We start from the raw sequence: 17884 nt of genomic DNA, 5'->3' as shown, positions 1-17884 counted from the left end.
ACAATAAAAAGTAGAAAAAAGGAAAAAGAAATTATTTCCATTTGGAGGCATCAAGTTGTGCTTTGTAGAGACAAGTATGATTTCAAGAGGGAGAATTAGGATGGAGAGTGGGGAGGAGCTCTAGGGAGAGGACTCCGTGTGGACAAAGCCATGGGAGTGGATGTTCCTTTTGGAAGAAATACCCTTTAGGTTAGCCAGGATCTGGGATGCTGGGGAATAGGGCAATGGGAAAACTCCTGAAATTGGGAACTTTCAGAAAAGGGGAGTAAGTGATAGAGGAGCTGTATTGCTTTCTTGCATGAAAATCTTTTCTGAAGCTTCAGCCCAGGAGCCACCATTGGAGTGGGGTGATTTTGGAAGGCCTCTGATAGGCTGGACCTTACCCCTCACATGTCACAAAGAATCTCAAAGATTCACGGATTGTGCAGCTTTGCCCGCTCCCCCATCTACCCCCACCTCCCCCGCAGGGCATAGATTTGTGATCTTGGTGGTTACCTGGCTACCTCCTATTTTCAATGAGCAGAGAATTTCAGGGAAGGCTAGGGAATTCTAGAGACCCTATATTCTGAAATAGAGCCTGATCCAAGGCATTGCCCCATCCTGGAGATGCACCCCCCCCATCCCCATGGGACTTAGGGGCACGTGCTGGAACCCAGGGAGAGGCAGGGCCTCTCCCATCATTCTGTTCTTCCTGCATCCACCTACAGCCATCGTCAACTTTGTTCTATTACTCCCTGATGATTTGGTCACTTTTCAGATCAACCCAGTGTCGAAATAATATGTCAACACAGGCTGTTGCAGTGAGGGTGAGCATGATGAGGAATATGGCAATGATTATTATTAGTTTTCATTTTGTCGGGTTCTATTTTGTTTTGTTTTGTTTTTAGTTCAAATTGCTGTTGCTGAGGAATTATTTCCTGAAGCCAAAATTTCCTGCCTCTCACTCACTTCACACTTTGACTCATTTATTTTTCCTATTTCCCCAAAGACCTTTTGACACTTTGAAAAGTGTTTCACTTAGATACAATCCTGCTCTCTTACCTAGTGTTTCTTCCATTTTTCCCTTCTTGCTTTTTATTAATAAGTCATAAAGAAAGTGTTTCCAGGCAAACATCACTCACTAAGTAATAAAAGCCAGAGCAGAGGACAGAGCGACGCAGAGCAGACACTGGGGAGGTGGCCATTACTCAACAACACGCCCCATGTGGGTGGGAGGGAAGCTGGTGAAAGAACCCCCATGGCTTTTGGAGGCCACCAGGGCTGCCTTGACACCAGCCACATCCAGTCAGCAGTGGGACAGGTCCGGACTCGCAACTCCCACACCATCCTTGCGTCATTGACACAATGGCCTTTCACAATGAAAGACCAAGTGCAGATCATCTGTTCTGGCTTTTCCAGGAGAGAACTGAGGTTCGTGGTTTTGTCCAGGCAAGTCCGTTGGAAGTGGAGCCTGGAACACAGCCCACCTTGAGCCTTCTTCCATTTCTTACACTTTCCTCAGTTAAGCACACCCACTCCCTTGCCGCCCCCACCTCCTCCTGGGTCAGCAACACTCTCATAACTCCAATGTGACTGACTCCATACCTCCCTTTTCTCCTCAACTCCAGACTCATGGTTGTCCACCATTAATTGGAAGATATTTCTACTGTAATAGCCCTCAAACACCAGACTCTATTTGATAGCCCAGACCTGGCTCACACTCTTTGGACCTACCAAGCAACTAAACTATAAAACCTCAGACTTCTTCCAACTGCTCTCTTGTCCTCATCTGCAACTACATTCTACTCCAAATCTCTTCTAAGGTCACCCTTCTGTCTCTCGGTTCTCATTACCCACCCTGCATTCCAGGCCTTCTCAGCACCCTGGCCAGCCTGCTGGTCTCTCTGCCTCTAGGCTCTACCCTCACCAAGTTGTCTTTCACGCTCAATGGAAGAGATTTTTCTACAGCTCACAGAAGATCATGTTTTTCCTATGGCTAAAAACCTAATTACTCCATGAAAGCAGATAGGACTTAGAAAAAACAGGCTGGGGGATGCTAAAGAAAACTGCCCAGCATGGGGCCTGGCCCTGGGCTCTCAACTGATGTTTGACAAATGAATAAAATGGTAATGAGAGCATGGATGGGCTGCTATACCAAAATGGAGAGAATACATACTTTCGTGTTTCCTAGATCTGACGTCTACTGTGTGGCTTCAGGCGAATGCTGAACCACTCTGATCCTTGTGTGGACAGTGGCTAGAAAAGAGCTGTTTAAGGCAGAGAATAATATGCAAAAGGGAACTATTATTGTGTCACAATATTGGCTAAAGTCTGAGGAAGTTCACTACCTGGTACAATGAAAAGTGTGATCTTAGACCAGTCACTTCTCTCTGGACCCAAAATCTCCCATCAATAGGATGACAGTTTGGGACCGAAATACCTCAGATGCCCTTCAGGGCTTATTTCCTGGGATTTGATGTTTTGATCCAAGGCATCCTGTGTCCCTAAGGAGACTTGCTTATTAGCTGTCACAGTCTGCTGTCAAGCTGCTGCCCTGATCCTATCTCTGGATTTAGCCTCACTACGTAGGCTTCTGCTTTCATCTACTAATAAAGATCGAGAGCTCAGATTTAAATCTGATCCTTTCCTTCTTCCCACCGCATATTACACACCTTTTGATCAACCAACCTAGGTGGTTCACATTTTTAAAATATGAGATGGAGAAAAAATATAATTAAGTAGTCAATTGGCTCTCATTATGAAACACACACACACACACACACACACACACACACACACAAAACCTTAATTATCCTGAAGGCTGGCTCTGGTACACACTCATCAAAGAGCCCAGCAGCCCCACATCAAAGCTTGGAATTGGGTGCTGTGGCCAACTCCTTGCTTGTTTCCAAAGCAGTTGTGTTCAAAGGAACAAAAGCTCTGAGTCCGCAGCTTGAAAAAACCCAGCCTGGTTCCCCAGGGCTCCCCGAGTCACCTCTCAGTGAACAAAGAGTAAATTCAGCAGGGAAGGTCCCCATGGGAACCAGGTTTTCTACCTCCCCTGAAAAAAGGTTTGGGCCCAGGGGACTTGAGATCGAGAATGGGAATTTAAGCTAGGGTGTACCCTGGGGATACTGAGATTGGGGCTTTAAACCCCAAGCATTGAGATGAAAAGAAAAAAAAAAAAACAAATCAAGTGAATAAATGCAAATAATGTATACTGGCAGTGTGACAGCCTGTGGAACGACAACCTATAGCTGTCTGTGACCATTGTAATATATATGATGGTGGCAGCTACTTCCTGCTTGCAAATCCTCAGTGACTCCATTGCTTCTAGAAAGAAGAGCACACTCTACATTCTGGTGCTGGAAAGCCTTCACAGTTTGCCCATCACAGTCTTCTGTCCTCATTTCAACAGCTCTGCATTCCAGACAAACCATTTCACTTCACATTCTCTATCTACTACTCATATTTCCAGAGATCCCTGTGTTATTCACACTTGATTTTCCTGTGAAACCACTTCTTTCTCTCTTCCTCTCTTCCATCAGTTAGAATGCCCTTGTCCACTGCCGGCGCTATCGTGTTTCTCTCATAGAGCTCATTCATCGAACTCAGCACACTGTGTGGGGCCAGGGATCCTATCACAGACAAGGATCCCTCCATTCAAGCACCTTTGGACACAAAGATGAGTGAGAATTCTCACTGTAGTGGAAGAGCTCATATCTAGTGATGGAGACAGACATGCCTTCAAATAGTTGCATTATAGTATGAAAAATACTACATCCAGAGCTATCTGGAAATGTAACATGGGCCAGAAATGTAATTTAAAAATTTTTAGTAGACTCATTTTAAAAAGGTAAAAAAAAAAAAGTAACAGTAATTTTAATAACAAATTTTACTTAACTCAATAAGCCTCAAATATAATTTCAACCTGTGGAATTAGACACATTTTGAGGACACAAGAGCCACATGAGGTTAGTGGCCACCATCTCCGATGGCACAGATATAAACAAAGCATATATAACTGTGAAGAGACTGCAGGGAGGGAAATCACAAAGCTAGCACAGGGAGTCATAAAGGCTTCACAGGGTCTTGTTGGATGAGTGGGGCTCAGCTGTTAGGGAAAGGAACAACCTATAGAAAAGCATAGAAGAAGAAAGGGTATGATGTGTCCATAGAAACATAAGATGCCATAAGGTAGACTAATGGTAAGCAATGCTAAGAGTGAGCTTAGAGAAAAGGTTTCACGTGTCTTCCCATGGAGCATGAAAGAAAAAAGGAGCAGTGGAGGTGTTTCATCAGGGGACCTACACAATCCACTCTGATTTTGGAAAATGACCTTGGCCACTGGTTGGAGGGTGGGCAGGGCATAATGGAAGAAGGACTCAAGAGGGCCAGCCAGGAGACTCTGATAACAAATCTTGCCTTGGCACAGTGATCAGTAACATTTCTCAGCATCCCTTGCATTCCATGCTTTTGGTCAGGAGGTCAGAAAAGAGAATCTGGAAAAATCCTAAGTGTTCTAGATAGTGTTGGCCGAGACCAGATATATTCTCATCCGCTCCTGTTCTACTGGAATTGATGAGTGCTCATGGAACTGGAGAAAAGTACGGAAGGACTTTTAAGCTCTAAAAATGAGTGGTAAAGCAAGAAGAGGATACCGAGGAGACAGGGACCTTGGGGACAGTAAAGACACTTGATGTTAAGGAAGGCTGATTGGCTATGATGAAGAGTGCCACCCACCTTCCTGCCATCTGCCAGCCCACATGCACAGTGAGGGAGGGAGAAGTACACTGGGGCAATGATCCTTGAGAGGTGGGGCTGGTTGCTACAGCAGCTAGCTGGTCCTTACTCGTGAGGAGGCTCTTGCTCCGCTCTTAGCACTATTTGTTTATCGTGATTTGACATGCGTGTGTAGTTGCCCTACTGCCGCACTTAGCTGGTAGGGGTTTAGAAGGCATGGCCCTGTGGTCTGTGTGACTTAGCCCTCTATCTCTCCCCTCCCTGAACATAATGATTTACTTTTTAGACAGTCAATGATTCGTTCAGCAATCAATTACTTTATTAATTCAACAGATCCTTTCATCCCTATCTCAAAATACACCCATAACATGATCCCTTTTTACTGCTTCCCCTGCCAAATCCCTGAGCCACAGCAAAGTCACCTCTTGCTGAGATTATTCCTATCGCCCCCTAATTTGTCTCCCTGCTTCTGCCCTTGCTTTCCTTTGGTCTATTTCAACACGAGAGCCAGAGATATCTGGTTGCATATAAATCAGACATCAGCCCTCTGCTTAAATTCTCAATGGTTCCCCTCTTACACTGTTAGTGTGAATGCCAGCTGGTGCAGCCACTCTAGAGAACAGTATGGAGGTTCCTCAAGAAGCTAAAAAGAGAGCTATCCTATGACCCAGCAATTGCACTACTAGGTATTTATCCCAAAGACCAAATGTAGTAGTTGGAGGGGGCACCTGCACCCCAGTGTTCACAGCAGCAATGTCCACAATAGACAAATTGTGGAAAGAGCCAAGATGTCCATGGACAGATAAATGGATAAAGAAGATATATATATGGATAGATAGATAGATAGATAGATAGATAGATAGATAGATAGATATAGATAGATAATGGAATATTACTCAGCCATCAGAAAGGATGAAATCTTAGCATTTATATCAACATAGATTGGAGGGTATTATGTTGAGCAAAATAAGTCAATCAGAGAAAGACAATTATATGGTTTCACGCATATGAGAAATATAAGAAATAACACAGAGGATCATAGAGGAAGGGAGGGGAAAAACAGAATGGGAAGAAATCAGAGAGGGAGGCAAATCATGAGAGACTTAACTATAGGAAAGGAACTAGGGTTGTTGGAGTGGAAATGGGGAGGGGGATGGGATAACTGGGTGACAGGCATTAAGGAGGGCACGTGATGTGATGAGCACTAGATGTTACCTGCAACTGATGAATTATTGAATACTACATCTGAAACAAATGATGTTCTATATGTTGGCTAATTGAATTTAAAATAGAAAAAATATTCTCAATGGTTCCCGTCTCCCTTAGAGTAAACACCACTGTTTTCACAATGGCCAACAGAACTGGATGTGTACCCTCTCTGTCTCCCATTATCACTCTGACATCATCTCCTCCTTGATGGCATTTTGCTCTTTTTCAAACACGCCAGGCACACACACCACAGGGCCTTAGCACTTGCTGTTGCCTGCCTGATATGCTCTTCTCCAAAGATCTGCCCGGCTCCTTCTTCATAGGCCTCAGATCTTTCTCAAACATCCACAACTCCATAAGGCCTTCCTCAATCACTTTACCCAAATTTCAACCCTACTCACTACTCTTTCTTCCTTGTCTTTGTTTTCTTTTTCTTCTCAGTCCTTATCACTCTCAAACATACTAGAGATGTTATTTCTGTGTCTTGCTTCTTTCTTTCTCACCTAGTGGAATTTACTATCCAAGAGACAGGGTTTTTTTCTTTGCGATTGTCACTACGGTGTCAATCTGGGTGCCTAGTGCCATGCTGGGTACAAAGCAGGCAATTGGTAAACATTGGTGGAATGAATGCATACAGACAGGGAGGCACAGGGTGCTAAGATAGCTCTAGGAAATGGGAGACACGGGAAAGGCTCATGGCAGAAGTAGTTCCCAAAGGAGACTTAGAAGAATCTAGATTGGCTAGGAGAGGAGGTGCTAGGGAGGGCATGATAAGCATGAGGGACAGCGAATGCATAAGGCTAGGAGCAGAGTGGACCTCTGGAAACTGCACACAATTTGTTAGAGAGAAAAGAGTAAGGCTGGAGGATTGAGAGATGGGGCAGGAGGGGTAGGCAGGGGCGAGACCACAGCTTCAGCCCAATAGGGCCACAACTAAGGGATTGGCTGTGTTCTAGGCATGGTGGTGGGATCTGCTCCCCAGCTAGGTCATGCCTATGTTTGTGCAGAGAGCAAAATGCAGGGGAAACAGAGTAGAACCAAGCTGGAGAGTTAAGGAGGTTCTTGTGGTAGGCCAGGTGCAGGATGACCCGAGCTCCAGCAGGGTGGAGAGTGGACGTGGGGAGGAGGTGGGGATATGGAGAGAAAGGTAAAATTGCCCAGGTCTGGTGATTGACTGGCTTATGAGAAGGTTGCTCTCTGACCCTGCCTTCTGGTTTAGATGGTGGTTTCTGTGCTGATTCTGCAGGGTGAGATTATAAACACAGACGCAGAAACAGGTTTGTGCAGAAAAGTTATGACATGGAACATTCATGCAAAGAGATCCAGGACGTATTGGAAGATATAAGGCTGACACCCAGGTCCGTGACCTTGGCTGGAGAAATAAATTTGGGAATCAGCAGCAGAAAGATTCCAGAATTGCCAACATGAGTCAAGTGCAGGAAAACACAGGGTGGGCAGTGAGAACTTACACACCTAGTGGAGGAGAGATTAGAACAACAGTTTAGAGGAACCTATGTCACCCTGGGGAATGTGGTGTGGAATGTGATGCCCAAAGTACAAAGAGAAGGGTTAGGGCAGGAAAACAAGACGACCTAATGGTAGGATCAAAATCTGGCTAGTAGCAATCTGGCGCAAAAAGTAAGTCAAAGACAGTGGTTTGAGTCTAGGCCAAGAGCAGAAAATAGGGTGAAGCCCCAGGAAGGATATGGTAGCCTGAGAGAGCTGCCTAGAAGTGGATCGATGAGGAAACATTGGCTTCCAGTTTTGCCTGGTAGACAACTAATGAAAATGCAAGTCAAATTGCCCGGATGCGTGCTGGTCTGGGTCCAAACCAGAGAGTTGGTTCCTACCAATCTCCCCTAGTCTAGAACCCTCCCCCCCAGACACAGAAAGATAGAAAACTGTTTGCCTGGTGTAAAGAACACTGGCCTTCGTGCAGCTAATGGAGCCCAACCTTGCATGCAGCTGGATGCCTTGGGATTGCCAGCTCCAGCTCCACCTCAAACCACTGCATGACGCAGGCTAGGTGCTTCTCTCCTCTCTGGGCCTTAGAGATGAGTGGGTGGGACTAAGTGATCCTGCGGGCCTCTTTCCACACTAGCATTCTATGGGAATGCAAAGGGCATAGAAACTGCTAAAGATAGGTCAGCCGGTCCTGCTGGGCCTCTCTCTCTCCCAATGCCATTTATCCTCTACCCACCCTGCTCTCAAAGCTTTAGAAAATGCTCTGCACTTGTAAAGCACTGCCCTTAACACCTTATTACCTCTAACAATAGCATTTTTACCAGCCTGGTCATATTTTTGTCTTCCCTGCCCAATGACTATATTTTCCAAGAAAACAAGCTCCTTCAAAAATGCGCTGCCCTCTGCCAAGCAGGGGAGTGCCACATTATCTGTGGTGGGTGCCGGCATTTGGGAGGAAATGATTTTCTTTCATCTGTCCAAGTAAATCTTTCCCCAACACTTGTAAAGCTGATTGCTGCCAATTTCCAGCTGGAGAAACACAGCCATTAAGAGGGGGAGACATTAGTAACTGGAAGATACTTAAAACATTTAAAATGGGGGTTTTGCTTTTCCTTTTTTTCTGCTCCAGATTGTGTATTTTTTTTTCTTTGAAATCTTTTCAGTGTTCCACTAGCATTTCCATTTGGGAGGAGGGAAGTGGAATGCATTTGTATGTGAGTGTGTGTATGTGTTTGATACACCATGGATCATGTAGATATGTTTGGATATTATGTGTAACACACCTATGTGTATATGACATGTGGATACTACACACCGTGTATATGTATATGCCCCAGTGGTGCATGCATGTATGATGTATATGCAGCTTTTGCAAATCAGGAAAGAGAATGAGAGAGAAGAGGGCAGAGAGAGAGGGAGGAAGGGTGGGGAGGGAGAGAGGGAGAGAGGGAGAGAGGGAGAGAGAGAGAGAGAGAGGAGAGAGACCTCCCTTTGAGCTCATTTCTCTTCATCGCTGTCCAGACATGAAAGCAAGCAGGGCAGGCGTATGCCACACTCCCTTCCTGGCCTCTGTGCTGATTCTCCATATCGTATGCGCCAGGCACTGACACTTTTACCCCTTGCAACTCAGGCATGGGAGAAGGGGAAAAAAGAAATAAAATAAAACACTTCCTCCAAAGAGTGTAGCCACGGGAATCGCAGAACTAAAAGCAAATAATGATTTCCTCTTCTGCTTTTTAAGTAAATACTGCTGCACGATGAGCTATTGGGCAGGACAGGTGCAAAATAATAGACTCTTTTTCTGGTCTCCCCAGCCCCCACGGGGCCACTGCTAACTGCATCAGCTACTCAATTTTCTTTTGTTATTTAAAGATGTGTTTGTGGATTCCTAGGGGGTGGGGGAGGAGGGGCAAGTCCTGTTCTAGCATCACCAAGAGTACTGCTTAATTTGTATTTTTGCTTTATTAATGGAAAGCTACCTGTCGGCCCCAGGATTTGTCTACCCGGGGAGGCTTTTAATGCATCTGTCCAATGCAATGGGGCTTGGGAAAAAGAAACCACTCTAATCAGCAGACTGTGTCTTGCAGGGAGAGGCAGCCCATCCACTGGAAACAGCTCAGGCTGGCAGAGAGGGACCTGGGCTCCTGCTGGGATTCTAGACAAGCCCCTGGACCTCCCTGGGCCTCAGTTTTCTCTTCCACGGAAAGGGGAGGATAATGCACATCTTATCTATTTCCGAAGGCTAATGGTGAGGTTATTTTAAACTTATGATAGCCTTGAAATATCATAGTGCCTCAAGAGGGTAAAAAGGCAGAGTAATAAGAAAAAAAATGTAAGGGGTTATTCTTAATAATGTTTCTATTCAATTGAGTATAATTAATCCTTTCTCATTCCCTATTCTGAGTGTGGTTCGTCCCTTCAGATAAAGGCAGACCCAATCACAGAAGCATCTGGCTCGAGAGGTCCTGAGTGCTCATCTCACTCAGACGGTCGCTTTCAGATTGGGTGACTCTGAGATGTATTCAGGTCTTTGCATCATGCACCCCCACAAGCATCTCTCATTATCAAAGGAAAATGTCTGGAGAGAAACCTGGAGCCTCAAGCAAACATTCCCCAAAATATTTCATTATCCTTGTTAATTGCAAAATATATAGATCACCTCCCATTTGCCTACCCCTGGTCCTCCTGCAAAAACAGAGCCATTTATACAATCTGAGGTGGGAAATGCAGAGCTGCTCCCTCGTTCTGTGTCTAGTTTCCTCTCCTTGGTCTTTCATGTCAAAGCTGCAGGAACAATCCTCAGGGAGGCAAATAAGGTAGATCTGCAAATGGGAACTGCCTTCAAGTTTAAAAGATTTTGAGAGTTGGCTATAAGTGCAGGGTTATTTAAGTCATTTCTTGAATTGAATGTTCTCTGATTTGCCTACTAGAGTCTTGTCCCCTTGGAAGGCCCAGCTCTGTGGGGACTGCCTCCCTCACAGCACCCTCCCAGCCAACACATGACTAGCCCTGTGGAACCACTGGGGTAGAAACCCTGCCCTGTGAGGTGTGCCACGAGCCCCAGAGACCAAGGTCTGCCACAGATCTAGGCTAGGGAGATGTAGAACACCGAGCAGCTGAGGCCCACCTGGTCCTTGATTGTCTTCCTCCAGCCCTGAGCCAACGCTTCCTTTCTCCACAGAAACACTCTTAGGGAGAGAGATCCCAGTCTACCTAGAGAGTCAAATTCATGCCTGTCACTTGGTATGCTTTGTTCCATTTTTTCTTCCCCTTTCCTCTTTACCTGTCTCCTTCCTGCCTTCCATGTGAATAATATATTAATTCATTAGCATTCATTAAAAACACTGCCTAATTTGGTTGAGCAAATTAGCAGAAACTATGACTTTTAGTTCAAAGGCCAGGGACACTTGGATGAGAAAAAAAAAAAGGAAGGGTTCAGGGACACGTGTGTACCATGGGGTGCCACCAGTGGGGTCAGGCCCAGTGGGTGCCATGGTCAAGAACTCTGACCACCTAGAGGCAGCAGGACAGTGGGTAATGATGAAAAAAGAAGTTGCAGTGCATATTCTACCTGTCCATCTTGTGACAGAGAAACAAGTCAGTTGAAGACAAACCTTGTCTACCTCGTGATTTCATGTGTGAATAGATCTGACTTTTTCACTAGCCTGGAGCTACTAGCTGCTAGAATTCAGTGTTTATGGCCATTAAGAGAACACTCTTTGATGTCAGAGAGCTGGATTTTAGTTGTGCTTCTATAATGTTCTAGGTATGTGACTTTGAGCTTACTCAACCACCAGCCCTGGTTTCTTTGCCTGAGAAATGGAGAGAACCCTAGTACCCACCTTGTAGGTTATTCTGATGATACAATGAACAGAAATTCCAAAAGTACTAACACATAGGTGGCTAGCAAATGTTCAGCAATGACTTAGTCATTTGGAGCTACTGTAACAGAATGCCATAGATTGGGTGACTCACACAACAGAAGTTCATTTCTCACAGTTCTAGAGGCCAGGGTGTTGGAGATCAGGGTAGGGTGATCAGGCTTCGGAAAGGGCTCACTTCCTGGTTTGTAGACAGCATCTTTCCTGCTGAAATTGGAGAGAGAAGTAAGCTCTCTCCTGTCTTTTCTTTTAAGGGGACTAATCCTACCATGACAGCTCCACTCTTATGACTCGATCACCTCCCAAAGGCCTATTGCCAAGTAGCATCATCCTGGGGATCAGGTTTCAACATATGAATTTTAAGGGTATACAAACATTGAGTCCATAGCAGGGATGGTTATAATTTATCTCCTATCCACTCCCCATTTTTAGACTTTCTGCTTCTAGGCATACTGTTGAAGATACATTTTAGAATGGTCCCCTCCATCCAGCCTGCTCTTACAAACTCAGCTTTTGATATCAACTGCATCTCTGGCAAAGATCTTTAAAGGATACCATTCACATCAAGAAAGAGTTGAACATTCCCATCAGAAATATGGGCAAAAGACACAAATAGCTAATTTACAAAAGCAGATACATAAATGTTCTCCCCAAAACTATATATATTCTTTGCTAATAATAAAAATTCAAATAAAAACAATTAAATCACAGTCTCTATCTTCTAAAATGGACAGGATTTAAAATGGGATCATTGTCAAGACTGTAGAGGGGCAAGATAGTCAGATGCTGTTGATGACAGGCACTGAGGAGGGCACTTGATGATGAGCACTGGGTGTTATACTATATGTTGGCAAATCGAATTTAAATTAAAAAATAAAATAAAATAAAAAAGGAAGTATAAACTGATGAAACCTTCCAGGAGAGCAATATAATACTATAAAGCAAGAGTCCACACTTTGTACTAAATAGACTTATTAAAGGAACAAACAGGAAAACCCAGAAATAGACTCAAATACACATAAGAATTTAGTGTATTAGGAAGATGACATTTCAAATTAATGGAGCCAAGATGGATTATCAGTGAATCTGGTTTGGGACAATTGGGTAGCCATCTGATAAAATATTAAGTTAGAGCTCTACCTCACCTCTTATGCCAAAATAAATTCCAGGTGGATCAAATATAAAACGTGAAAGAGGAATCCATAAAAGCACTGCGAGAAAACATGAGAGCCATCATTTATAATCTCAGAGTGAGGAAGGCCTTGCGACTAAGTTGTCTCAAATATAAATATATTATTTATTAGGTAACAGAAGATGAGAAAAATATTGTGTGACAGACAGCCCCTATTTGTGATAACTGTGTGTAACATTTCTGTAAGCAGACTCATCTGCCAACTTTGAATTTGCAAATAAAGAAGTTTCAATTGGCTATCTTGATTCCATGATGTATTTTGAAATGCCTCCTACATAGACATATGGCTGTGGCATCCTGAGATTATGATCCAAAGGTGTAAAGGATTAGACATTGGATGCAAACTTTGCTTCTTCCCTGGGTTTTCTGGCTTCAAATATGTTGGGGAGGGGGAAACATTAATGTGAAAAAATTTTTTTTTCTAAATATTTTCCACAGAATTTAAGAAACAAAATAGAGGATCATAGGAGAAGAGAAGAAAAAATAAAATAAGATGAAATCAGAGAGGGAGACAAACCATAAAAGACTATCATAAGAAACAAACTGAGGGTTGCTGGAGGAGACGGGGTGAGGGGACAGGGTAACTGGGTGATGGACATTAAGGAGGGCATGTGGAGTTGCAGTTATATGCAACTGATGAATCCCTGAACTCTACCTCTGAAACTATTAATACATTACATGTTAATTAACTGAATTTAAATAAAAATGGAAAAAAACTACAGTTTTTAAAAAAAAGAATAAAAAAAAGATGAACATATGGTAAGGGGGAGGGGAAATAAAGAAGGAGAAATAAAGTATAAGCATACAGAACAGAGAGTTGAAGGAGGGGGGCAATGGGCTAGATTGGTGAAGGAGAGCCCTTACTGGGATGAGCAGTGGGTGTTGTATGTAGGTGTTGTATGTAGGTGATGAATCACTGAATTCTACTCTAGAAACCAATATTTTTACTGTATGTTAACTAAATAAAATTTAAATTTAAAAAATATGTATTAATGCCAAAAATGAGTTCTTTCCACAGTTTCTTAACTGAAATCATTAGCTCTTTAATGTTCTTTGAAGGTTAATATTGGGAATATATTGAAGATTATGAAAGGTCACCAGTATAGTACGGGGTAGCATCCTATAAATTTGAACACATTATTTTTTCTGCAGCAAGCATGAATATTCATACTAGATGAGTTAGATAAAACCTCACATTAAAACCAGGTCAAGTTTTACCACCAAATGAGCTTGGGCATTGAATGTGTGAGAACTCTTTTTGTTTTCCGAGTGCTATAGATAAGACCTGAAGGCCTACATAAAGAGTATTTACAAATCAATAAAGAAAAACCAACAACCCATCAGAAGATAGACAATGGAACACACAGAAAATTCATAGAAAGGGAAATACAAATGGACTTTAGATGAACAAAAGGTTATCAACCTCAGTCCTAATAAGAGAAATGCAAAATAGAGCTATAAGATGCCATTTTTTATGTATCAAAAGTAAGCACCTGCAGTTGGGCCAGACACTGCTGTTGAAAGCATCAGGAGACACACTTTTATATGCTGCTGGGAGGCACACTTGTTAGTATAACTTCTAAAGAGAGCTATTTAACAGGATCAATAAAAGTTATATGGGATATACAATTCCACATCTAGGAATTTATTCTAGATGTGCCTGATAATAGGACACTGATTATAATAGTTCTCTTTCTATATATATAGTATAGTGTGTATATAAATATATAAAAGATATAGAATATTGTACAGTAATATAAAAGAATTTGACAAATCTTTATTTTTTAAGATTTATTTATTTGAGAGAGAGAGATTGAGTGCAAGTAGGAGTGGCAAAGGGAGAGGGAGAGAGAGAGAATCTCAAGCGGACTCCCACTGAGCATAGAGCCTGACTCGGGGCTCCATCTCATGACCCTGAGATCAGGACCTGAGCCCAAACCAAAAGCGGGATGCTTAACCGACTGTGCCACCCAGGCTCCCCAACAGATCTTTATAAACTAATATAAAATAATACTCAAGGTATATTGTCAAGGTGAAAAAACAAAACAAAACAAAACAAAATGCAGTAAATTGTGTGTGTGTTTGTGTGTATCCATTATACTATAAACTATTTGTGTGTCAGAGACCATGTCTGATTTATTTCTCAACACCTCTCCCCATTGGCTATCACATTACTATGTATATAGTAGATGCTTAATAAATGCTAAGTGGACGTATTTACACACCGAACACACTCAGTAATTATTTTATTTTTCACTGAATCTGGGCTCGGACTGGCTGTAAGCTGTCGCAGTCACAAGCCATCAGTTTTTCCGTTCAGACCACCTAGACCAAACAGAGCTTACCTTTTTGTGTGTTAAACTCAGAGAAGGCAAGATAGAGGCTTGACTTCTGAAACTCACTTCCATCCCTACCATTTGAGCACTAGCTGAGCTGCTTTTCCCAAGAGGCAGCAGGAAGCTGAGCACTGCAGGGACACCTAACAGGCCCAGGCAGGCTTGAGAGTCACCCACCTTCATGCATGAGTTTGCCTACAGGCTTAGTGACGGCACAGATGGTGTGAGGACCCACCTACTGCTAAGGACCCCCGACATGTCGTGGTCTGCCTTCCACCATAATGAGCTTCTCGCTCTCCCACAAGAGCAGACTATATAATGATGACATTACACGCAGGGAACCCTGGAAGAGAAAAGGGGTTGGTTTCCTCTTGTTTTATTGTCTTGACAATGGCATAAATCTAAACCTTCTTAGGAATCCCCAGAGTATAAAGCTTGAGACAGAGCAATCTCTCAGGAGCCAAGAGGCTCCTCATTCATCAATTATGCACATGCTGGTGTCACTCTCAGGGCCGGAGCACGGAAAGGCCAGGGAGCATGGATGTGTATTTAAAAGTCAAATTCTCCCACTCCTCTATGGGGTAGTAAGCAAGACGTACACGGCAAAGCAGAGAATGACAGAGATGCCCTGGTTTCCATAATTCTCTCCACCTCTTCTTCCGCTTCTAGTACTTTCCTCTCACTCTCTCACCCCACCAGCGTAAAAGATCAGAGATTTTTCAGCGTCCCTGCACAGAGATGCCTTGTGCCCATCGTGCTCCAGAGCGATTGCTTTGGCAGCTTCCCAGAGGGCTAGTGCCAAGGCCTCGGGCTATCTGGGGAGAACACCCAGCTGGCCACCCTGAGGAACACCACCTCAGAGACACAGCCAGGCCCAGCCAGGCAAGAGCAGCTGTTGCAATGAGACTTTGGGGAGTGGAGGCCGGCTCGTGCTCTGTGTCAGCATGGCACTGTACAGCATCTGCAAACCGCAAAAAAGCAAATGCATAATGCAGAACTGCATGTTCCTACTTTCTACGTACTTTTTCATTGTTCTCCCAGGGTATGTAAAATAGATGGCTTGTCCATGGTTTCTGCCTACAGTCATGTCCTCCAATACTCCTGTCTATGGTACTATTTTCCCACACCCAGCCAACTTCGGAGAGGCCGGGCAAGGCAGACCACAGTGGAGCTTAAGTATGGCAGCAGAAAAACGCGTGGTTGGTTTTTAGCTAATTGGTTTTCCAGGCCTCATTTTTTCCACATTCTGAGATCCCAGAACAAAAGGCCCTGGAGCCAAGGTGAGGCTGAGTGAAGAGGTCCTGGTGCTGCCGGAACTCCGGGTTGGCCATATCTTGACCTAGGCACCAGGCCCTACTCACCCAGCCCCCACTCACTTGCGGCTCCCCCAGGAGCTTCTATCCAAAGCTCCCAGAGCTCAATTGAAAGCAGCAGGCGAAAAGTCAAATACTTCATTAAAAGCAGCAAGAGACTCCATTGTAAACCCACAGCTCTTGCCCATCAAAGACCAGACACTGGTATCCAAATCGGTTCTGGTTTCAATCAGAGATCAGATACTTAAGAGGTAGCTTGTGGTGTGTATCTTTTCAATGTGCTGCAGAAAGCCCCTGTTTCTCCTGTTTTTACCTTATTTTTATACTCTATAGAGCCCCTCAAGAACTGCTGCTCATAATACACACACGCACTCATAGACACACACACACACACACACACACACACACACACACCACTCATTATGCTGAGGCAGGGAGAAGCGGAGAAACACTTCAAAAGGTAAGCGTAGGCTTGAGTTTCAGGTTTATTGAATTCCCGGAAATGCTGTCTCTCCTCCTGAGAAAGATTAGTGTTTGGAAACAACTTTAATCTGGCCAAAGAAAAGGGAAAGAGGGAGGAAGAGACACGGGGAGAGGGAGCCCTGGCAGAGGGAAGAGATGGAGAAAAAGAGAGAGGGAATTGTTAATTTCAATTGATTTTCTGATAAGGTTTCATATCCTGAAGTGTGCTTCAAATCTGAGAAGTGACATCTGCTGAGATCGCCCGTCAGTGTCTGAATTCTCCTGAATGTAATTAGATCTGAGACAAGATAGAAGACTCAGTACGGTGGCCCTTAGGGAGGAAATGGTCTTTGAAAAGAATTATGTTAATCAGACTAGCCTTCTTCTTGCATCTGTTCTGCTGTTATTCTGGGTAAAATTAATAGGTCTAAGGAAGGATCTGATCATAATGACAATCTGGTCTTCACAGCAGGAGGTTTTATAAAGGAGTTGAACTGTGCCTTGTTGAGAACACTTAAAGTAATTAGTTACAGGGCTACTCACTTTCTTTCCTTTTTAATAATAATAATGGTTATTAATGTTTACAAATTAAAGAGTCTTACTCCAGATGAAAGGGGTACCCGAACGCAGACTCAGGAGCAGACGCTCTGTACCTTTACGCCGCGGGCCAGGGCAATGACACCGCAGCATCCTCCTTTTCCTGCCAGATTGTCTTCATCTCTACTCTTCCCTCCCTCCTTGCTCCCCAGGGCACAGCTAGAAACAAAGTGCCTAGGGCTTGCAGTTGTGGCTGGAACCCGCAGAGCTCAGGGGCAGAGGCCGACACTCCTGACCTGTCTGCCCAGGGCCTGGCACAGTGGAGGTGCTCAGTAGATATCTGTTGATAGGCTGAAAGAAAGGAAGGAAGGGGGAAAGGAAGAAAGATGAAAGAGAGAGGAAAAGAAAGAAAGATAAAGAGAGAAAGGATGGAAGATAGAGGAAAGATGGAAGAAATAGGACAATAAGAACAAGAGGCAAGACATAGAGAAAAGAGGAAGAAGAAAGGAAAGAAAGAAGACTAGAAGTAAAAAAGAAAGAAGAGAGATAAAGAAGGAAAGAATGACAGCTCTTTCATTCATTTCATTACTTCCAAGACAGGGAGCGTTGATGCTGTAATTTGTGTTTGGGTGTCTGTTACCCCATAAACCAGGGCAAGCATATTGCAGCCACTGGGTGCAATCCTGCCTGCCACCTTCTTTTTAAACATCAAGTGTTTTGGGCCTGTATGATTACGTATCATCCACAGGTGCTTTCACACTACACCTG

This window comes from Canis lupus, chromosome 5 (assembly GCF_003254725.2).
Source record: "Canis lupus dingo isolate Sandy chromosome 5, ASM325472v2, whole genome shotgun sequence".
Lineage (NCBI taxonomy): Eukaryota > Metazoa > Chordata > Mammalia > Carnivora > Canidae > Canis > Canis lupus.
This window is presented reverse-complemented; position numbering follows the sequence as displayed.